This window comes from Amblyomma maculatum, chromosome 3 (genome assembly GCF_055883805.1).
Source record: "Amblyomma maculatum isolate TAMU_Amacu chromosome 3, ASM5588380v1, whole genome shotgun sequence".
In the NCBI taxonomy this organism is placed as follows: Eukaryota; Metazoa; Arthropoda; class Arachnida; order Ixodida; family Ixodidae; genus Amblyomma; species Amblyomma maculatum.
Genome location: NC_139346.1, coordinates 175674332 through 175683871, shown reverse-complemented (window position 1 = coordinate 175683871; position 9540 = coordinate 175674332).

The following is a 9540-nucleotide window of genomic DNA, read 5'->3' as shown; positions in this document are numbered from 1 at the left end:
GTGCTTCTCACTTCTTACTTAAACATCTAACAACCTGCATGTAAATGAATTCTCATCGAGTAGCAAGACTGGAAAGTTAATTTACCACGCCCTCTGAAACTTTTATTTCTAATTAGCGTAGCACGGAGCTTCCAAACGGCCCTCCCAGGTTGCTATTATGATTGCTTTTAACAATATATACAATAACTAAGTTGTGACCAGAGGAGCACACTGGCTAGATGCAACACGAGATGCGTCGATAAAGGAGAGCCGACGATCTGCAGATCCAATCAATGCGGACATGCGAAGTTCCTTCGGTAAGGGTGTAGGAGAAGCAGGACGGACCTTATAGCCAATAGCCGAGTAGGCCCGAATGTTCGATCTTGCTCAGAACGCTGCACAACTTCTATCACTACTTCTGTTCGATACAGAGCGATCATTATGATTACGCAGCAGTTAAAATCCCCCATAAAACGCCTCGGTACTCAGATTCAAGAACACCTGGGCCTTCAAAAAAAAAAAAAACTACGCTGTTTGTCTGATTACAGGAAGAGTAAACATTAATCACCCGACAGAACTCACCATACTTTCGAACGTCGCAGGTATGAACCACCCCGCGGTACGCATCAGAAGAAGTTATATTTGTTTTCAAAAATAGGAGATAAACAGCCTGCATAACGACTCACGGAATATGACTCGCAAAATTTATGATATTCTAAAAAGGGCCGGAAGGCTCTTTCTACGGCGTCAATTCTAACTTCGTCTCCTATGTAGCGACAAAGTCGATCCGACTGCCCCAAAAAAGGCGACTCAGTTGTACCTGTGTTTTCCGTATACGAAGTTCACAGACATAGAGAGTGCGGAATTAAGTTGCTGGGCGGTCACCAGGATGAACTACTGGCGGTAAAATTAAGCATTCATGAGGTTAGGAAAGGAGTAACCGGGCGAGGCCTCCCTTGAAGCAGTACCCTCCTTCATTGGCCTTGAGCGACGTAATGGTTTGTGCCTGGACATTTTGCGTCGAGACTTATGTCTAGCAGGAAGAACTTCGGCTGTCTCCTCACTTGATCCAGATGGTGACGATGTACACTGCTTTGTACCCACACGTTCACAGAATTCCACTCCAGAACACGGACCAATGCCACAGCTGGCTCGACTTCTGTGCTCATAAAATTAACAACCTCCTTAAAACTGATAAACGTTACAGGCGCTTCTGCTGCAGTAGAAAGCACGGACAACTCGGCTGCTGAAGGTAGCTGCTCTTCTGGATAAGGTAGAGATGAAAAAAATTCTGTAAACTCCATGCACTAGACCCCGTGAGTTACCTTTTGTACGAGGTATCATTAACTGCTCTTACAGCTGATGCTTCAGATGTCCCACTAGTCGCATCCAGTGCTCGAGTAGCATAATAAATGCTCCTGTAAGGCTTCATCCATAGGGTAGAGGCCATTTAATATTCATAAGAAACAACGCACTCTTAGGCGAGTGGCTAAAATACCTAGTGCACAATACGGAATTTGTGATAAATATGATCTACTTGTGGCACTGTAAACAGAACGGGGGACTCCAGGGAAGTGAAACAAGACACGCAATTCGACATACAGCCACAGGATTATGGACATAACTTATTTTAACACCATCAGCAAGCAGTATCACAATGTCTCGATTCAATATCCGCACCTGCTCCATTTCAGTTACCCTTTAGTTTTCGCACTTTGCCACAAGAATGTAGGGCGTCCCGAATGCACACATCCTCCATACATTCTGGAAGCCAGAAGACCTTCATCATGACTGCCTACGGTTCAGTGTCAGTTATGATGCACCGGCGGTATTTTTTTTTTTATTTCTTGTCTGTGGCAACAGGAATCCATTCATTACGTGAAAAGGGACAAAATGATCAGGGGACAACTGAAAGAAAGGTCGAACGGAATGTCAAAGAAATGTAGCCAATTAAAACTGAATGCTGGGCTAGTTGGTGCATAGTCACATAAAGGAAAGGTCCTTTGTGTCTATTTGTGCCTATTTGTGAATGTCTTTTTGCGCTATTAACCTTTCCTTTATGAGAATGTCAAAGGACCGGAAGTGTACAAAGGAAACAGCGCTTTTTTGCCTTTCCGAAACTCAGAAAGATCGTATAGGCGGTGCCTAATCGCTGCATGGAATGGTAGTCTTGGCCACGGTGGTCTTGACTAAAATAAATGGCGCGCAGCCGTTCGTACTTTAAGAAAAGGCCGAGCTGTCTGCTGGCCTTCGGTCTTGCTTAGAGTTCAAGACTTCCAAGTACAGCGTGACACAACGCAAGGAGTAGCTCAGGCCCAGTACTTTGTAGATTATGGAGCAACAGTATACCATTTCGAAGTATTGGGACTGTAATGGGACATCATAGTCGGGAGAGGTGACGCCTCTAATCAGCTACCATAATGGAGGATAGCGGTGCTGTTGCTCAAAGATATTGAACAAATCGAAATAGACGCAAATTGAACGTCGATGTCGTACTCATTCATGTCTGGTGGCTTCATTGAAAATGGAGATGAAGAGTCAGAATTCAGCAGCGGGCGACCAGATTTGTACACCGCCCTTAGCGATTACATTTTGAAGCAGAAAGCAAAGACCAAGCGCTTCAGCCGTGTCTTATGGAAGGAAACGGTAGCACAGAACGGAGGTATTGCTCGTCACAGGGAACGGCCCATTCAAAAGATAAAGTAGGAATTTAGTCCCCATTAAACCATTTGTGAGGCCTTTGTCCTTTGGAATTAAATGACTGCGTTCGGCGGACCAGCAAACACGGCTGGCGTGTGCAACCAGGCGATCATAAGCCTACTGATTCGTGCCTGGCGCAGCACACGTCGCGTACCCACTGTTTATCAGGGCGAAGATTAGTAGTGGCTCGACCTACTAAATTCTTACATTTTTAGACTAGCAGGCGAAAGCAGCAATAATATAGACGGCGAAAAGGCTTGGCTTGAGCAGGGCACCGGGCAAAGGTAACGCTTTCTAAAGAAGACACGTCAGTGTTCCGGTGATGCCATTCAAACTATATATACGACGAAGAAAAAAGGGTCTCGAACCGGAAATGTTCTCAACGGCCTTTTTGAGTCGACAAATCTTTATAGCCGTGATTTTATTGGGGTTCGAGCGTATTCTTGAGGCTTCCACTAAATTGTCCATGACGGTAACATTGCGTAATCGAAACTTGGCATGTGCAAAGTTGATTTGTATCCCTGTTTAGGAGCAAGCAGTGAGGATGTTTGCAAGTTACTAAAATTCGCTACAAGAGGAGGTCGTATTAGGTTCTCTCAAATTTCGCGCGCGTCCCCTGAAAATCAACCGCGTCTTAACTGGACCAAATGTGGTAGCCGGGTATAACGAATCGCGACCAGTTAGATAGCTTTTGGACCTGTCCATTCTAACATTGGCTGTGCTCATGCGAATATTGAACAACATAAACACGCCCGAGTGTACCTTACTTCTGCGGGATTTACCAGTGTAACCACTGATGTTTTACTTATTGATATTTTAAGCTTCAATAAAACTACGCCAGAGGAGCAACCGAAGCTTTCAAGTTATAATCTGGGCACGGAACTATTTTTGTTTTCACTTCCGACATTGAAAGCTTCGAGTGACCAATAAAACTTCGTGAATATTGTGGAATAAAATAAGGTTTTGCTGTTTTAATTCTATCTGGACGTAATAACACTGAAAGACTCTCATGCAGCTAGCTATTGACCTTTTCAGTAGCATACCGGAGGATCTGGCTTCAAAGCCAGTGTAGGCCAAACACAGGACAGACCAAAACTCAAATGGAAGAACGAGAGGCTTGCAGCAACTTAAAATGGAGAATCATCAGCCAGGCAGCTTCCAAACTTGACAGTTGCACCATTGTTCCAGCAAACGAACGTCCTCTTCGGGGCTCATAACAGGAAGATGCGGTGCCCGAATACACTGTCTCGACCACAGTCGTCGCTTTGAGCTGGATGCTAGTTCTATCTTTTAAGGTATGCATAGCAGCAGCATACTAAAGAGCTATGCGGTGAATATAAGAAAATAAAATATAAATATAAAGATCTTTTGAATTGTCAATGCGTTTACATTTTAGAGTATCAGTGTGCTTAAGCTCAGCTTTAGGCTTCCAAACACAATAAAAAGTATTTCGCAGAAAGTTGCTTTTACGGCCTGATTAAAGAAAGAAACAAAACAATATATGTGAATGTACTGGTGGGCACTTGCATCTTCTGCGGAAAAACAGACAAATTATTAATGCAGCCGCGTGATCAAAGCCGAAGGTCATTTTAAGAAGCAAACTCAAAGGTCCACTTATCGCTACTAACATTTTTCTCAGCCATTCCGTTTCCTAGATACGAGTAGCATTCATGAAAACGAAGGCGTACCAATTAATGCAAGTTGTACCAGGCGATGTACTACACTGTACTCATGCCCATTGTTGCAATGAATGGTAAATTGGAGTCATGCTTTAGTAGACACTTGGCTGGGCGCTCTTTTTAAATTCGTCTCCAGGTTTGCTTCGAAGAATGCTCAAATTAGCCTGAGGATACCCTGCCCAATCTACAGCTTTATTATTTTGCTCTTTAGCGACCAAGTTGTAATTAACGGCTGAAGCTTTTAGAGTCCAAACTAAACTTTAAAAAAAGTTGTTCTTTTTATCATCAGTGCTTTGATGGCCTCCACTGTGCTTTATAATCAAGTTTTATTGTCTCAGCTCGTTTCTTGGAATAGAAAAAGCAAGCATGGTTTTTTCAACTTTATGTCCAGCATTTCAGTCCGACAACAAATGAGAAACAGGTTTTAGTGAGCTTGTGGTTTCTACGTGGGCATCGGCCACCAACCACCGCGGGTTCGAGCGTCGCACGAGCCGAAGCCCCGATCAGCCGTCACCACGCGCCCACTGAAACACCGCAGCGCGCACTCAACTTCCACGGAGAGGAGAGCACTTCGCTGCAAGGACAGAAGCCTCCAAGTTCACAACGGAGACATTTATTGAAACGCCATCCTCCAGCAGTACACGCACACACACACACACATACACACACATACTCAGTCACCGTGTCCCGGGAGCGCGCGAGGAGCAAGGCTCCCCTGCGCGCACGAAGTGACACGGAGTGCGCGCCGCAAGCACGCAAGGACGTGTTGTGATCTCTCTCTCGCGGTGACCAAAGGGTTGCTTTGAGAGAGAGTGGGCAACTACCGCAAGGTACGCCTGTCGCGGATCGTTGGATCACGATCGACAGGCTCGAGTTGCTCTCTCAGGTACGACCCGGAGCGGACGAACTCGAGTACACACTGGTCTGCGCGAACAAAAGACGACAAACAAGAACATTAGTGTACGCACCTTGCGATGTCTCGGAGGGATCTTTCGAAGAGCTGCCGTGTTCCCGCCAAAAGGCGCCAATTAGAACAGCCACTAGGACGCTAGGGCGGAGCTGTGACCGAACGACAGTGACAGGTCGCCCGAACCTCTCTCCACCGCCTCAGGCTGGAGAAAGGAAACGAGGAGAACAACATGGCACGGGCGGCGGCCGCTCAAAGGGCAGCCACGTTCTAAGCTAGTTCTATTTACGCTAAGTTCAAGACCTTCCGTGTATCTCATCGCAGTACTTTATAAAGAGTATGTATTGGGGTGGGCTTTCAATATTTCTCCAGAGGGAGGTAACTCACTATTCTCTCATGCTGGTATTCACTGTAATGGCTGAAATGTAGAAATTACCGAAAATTCTAGTATATCAAAAGAAAGTCAGACAGCGAGCATAGGAACAAAAAATGTCCGGTTATCTCTAATAGCCTTCTTGAGCGTATCGTGAGGCCACAAAAAAATAAAAATAACCTTTTCCTTGCTCAAATAAAAAAATGAACATGTATCATAGATGCCATAAGTAGGGCAGATAATCGGTAGTCTTTGTGATGGTATACATTGAATTGCAAGATGAGGTAAACGCATCCATGAGCTGCAGACAGGTACGCGTGATACGTTGGGGTGTTTGCGGAGGCGACATGGCTCCTGTCGGCGGAGGGCTGGGTTAATTGGAAATATGTGAAAGCGGACACTGTCCATTTAGCGCAAAGCTATCCTTCTGGGGATAAAACAAATACAAGCTGCCTTCTTCAGTGGCAAAGTGGATATGAAATAAGACCACTATGTCTAAATAAACAGAAACCTCGACGAGGTTCCTCACTACATCGCACGACGTCTCGCAAACCGTGCTGGAGAGAGCCTCAGTAAAGAAAAGGAGAGAGAGAGGCTGCTGAGCTTTAATGACTTAACCAAAGCCTCCTACCTGGCCTGCCGAACTTTCCCTCCGCCTAGCAGCAAAGTATGCAGAGCTCAGGATGTCACCTGGAGGCAAATACGGGCACATAACCGAACCCACTGCAGTACAATAGGATTCACACCGAAATATATAACACTAACACGTGCAAAGTCTGCACGACAGACATAGCAACACACTCTTGAGGTGTAAGGCATAACTGACAGGAGTTAGTCCCGAGACTCTCGCTTCGAGGTTACCAGCTGCTCTGCGCAGCTCCAGCCTCAACGACCAACTTTGGGCCATCCGGCAGGCCCTCCATGCGGCGAGGAGACAAGATCTCGACGTTCCTACCTGGGAGACCTAGGCCAGGTAGCGTTAAATCTTACCGGATACTAAATAAAGTTATTATCCGCTCACTCACTGAGGCGCTTGCTGCAAGAGCCTTTTATGGACGAGATAGTAAAAGTCGTACATTTGTACAGCTATACTCACGAGTTGCATCTTACCTGTACTCACCTATGGGGCTGAAACGTGGAGGCTAACCAAGAGAGTTCTACTTAAGTTGAGGACAACCCAGAGGGCTATGGAACGAAAAATGGCAGGGGTAACATTAAGAGAGTGGGTCAGAGTGGGTCAGAGAAATAACTCAAGTTACCGACATTCTAGTGGAAATTAAGAAGAAGAAATGGACAAGGGCAGGACATGTAGTGCGAAGAGAGGATAACCGATGGTCGCTGAGGGTAACAAACTGGATTCCAAGGGAAGGAAAGCATAGCAGGGGGCGGCAGAAAGTTAGGTGGGCGGATGAGGTTAAGAAGTTCGCAGGGGTCAAGTGAGTGCAGCTAGCACAGAACCGGGTTAATTGGAGAAATATGGGAGAGGCCTTCGCCCTGCAGTGGGTATTATCCGTCTGATGATGATGATGATGATGATGAGGCACTGTGCTGGACGACTCCGAATACTTCGACAGGAAGTAACTTTGCATAGTACATTGGACTCAAGTTTCTACCTCCGTGAAATCGGCCACCATCACCATATTCGCGACAGCGCTTTTATGAGGAATAGTCTATCGCTTGAACGTTTATTGAATCTTGAGCCTTATTGACTGTTTTGATGGGTCGGCTCAATATCGCGTAGGGTGGCCGGGAGCTTATGGCTCTCAGCGACTCTTAGGGCCCAGCCCACCAGCTCCTTTTGTGCAGCTGGGTCCGAGCTGGACACTGCGATCTCTGTTCAGACAGCGGCCGTAGCACCAGTAGCGTGCGCACGTACGCACCCTGGAGGCGAGGGGCCCTGGCCGCGCGAGCTTTTTTAGTGAATGTGTTTATACGAAGAGTTGGAAATTTAATTCACTATGCCTTATTCAAAATTGCTGATTTTCTCGCCAGTTGTGAAGAATGAGAAAAAAGCTGAGCAGTTAATAATCCATTGAAAAAAGTGAAAGCTGCCCCATAAATTAAAAAAGAACTGTTGCCAGCCGGAAAGCATATCTCGTGGGTCATGGGTTCAGGATCTACGCTCTTATTTCTCCCAAGCACTGCATTAGAAGCATTAGCATTTTTTTTTTTTCATATCGCGGACGAAGAGGTAAAAACATTGGCTACTTCCCCAAAGGTGCATAAATGTATTTCGTGATAATTTATATGAAGGCCACTGCAACTTTGTTCTTGCAGTAAGCGTATGCTCCAGCTTTGAAAGGGCATCTCTCCGTCTCGAACGAAAACCTTTCACTTTTCATAGCGTGATCATATCTGCTATGAAATAAACAACTGAGAGCTAGCGTAGACATTTACCGCTGTCGTAAATGTGCTATTATTTGCCGAAACTTACTCCGAAAATGCTATTTTTCCTTTCATATGTGTACAATAAACCGGGAGTGGACGCAAAACAACAAGGAAACACTAAAACTTGCTTGAAAGTTTCTTAACATCTTTTCGTGTGTGTTTGAGCCCTGGTTATTTACGCGTGCACTAGTTTGGCATCATTGACATCGAACACATTTTCACGGCCAGTTATAAGTCTGCAAAGCCCACATTATCATTAAAAACAAGTCCTAACATGACGGAAGAACCAAAATACGTGAGACTAGCAGTTTCAGATATAGCTTTTTAGTCTAGCTTCTAGCCAAGCATATCTTTCAGAGCTTAAGAGTTCCGCTGCCACGCGAACGGTCCAGTCGGTGATACACCAATGGATGGAGAACACGTGTCTATTAACTTCCAAGCCTTTTCAATTAATAGATACCGCTGCCATAACAAAAAAAAAATTTCGCATACCGTTGAAAGTCATCACTGAGAGAACACGATTACTTGTTTAAGTATGTCATATCAAAGCAAATAAAACCTCATATTCAACAGCGCTGAACATTGGCCGAGCATGTCATCGTATGCTTTGTTTCGTAATGGTTATAGAGCACTCAGTACTATGAGCATAATAAGATATGACTGACTAATGCACGGCGTATGCGATATCATCGCTTGCTTCCAATACACACATCGTGTCCAGTCGTGTACCGTAGTTATCGACCGTCTGCTTCAGAGACTGGGAGCGATCAAAGAGTTTTCAATGCTATTCAAGTTCGATTAACGGATAACAAAAGTCAGGCAAGCAGATCATTATGATGCCGTGCCACAGACGGTACACCGCGACGCGTCTAATATGCAGCACGAGATCTCTGCACGTGCACGGAAGCAAGCGGGAATGCAGCATAGCAAGGAGAACGGCCGGCTCCGGTATTTCCAGTATCTATTTTAATGTTCTAGATGACCCTTCCGTGGGGAGTAGAACGATGCAGGTGCGCATCTACCGGCCGCGTCTCAAAGCATCAGTCAGGTCTTAGACAATGTGCCGACATCGGATGACAGCGACGCGCCGTAACCCAACAACTGACTTTGCGCTACAAGGCGCTTCATTTCTGACTCTTCTCTTGGACCCTGCCTCTGATGGCCTGCTGTTGGTTTCCGAATCCCATCCGATCATTCAACCATTCTGTCACCATGAAGCTCCTCTTTCACCAGTTGCACTTGACCCAAGATGTCCGCGGCAGCTTCATTTTCCACCGTTCTTCTCCAAAGACCTGCTTCATGTAACGCTGCACCGTCAAAAACATATCCAATCAGCTTCTCTGTTGGCGCGTCAGGATCCATGAGCTGACACTCGATCGGTCTCGTGGCATGATTGGGGTCGCAACCACGTGGCCCAAAAATCTACGCCGTCTCCAGAACTGGATGTGCGGGCCACTCCAGCTTTAAGCACCCCTTCTTTCAAGGCTTGGCAAGAGCCCAGCATGATCTCTTAA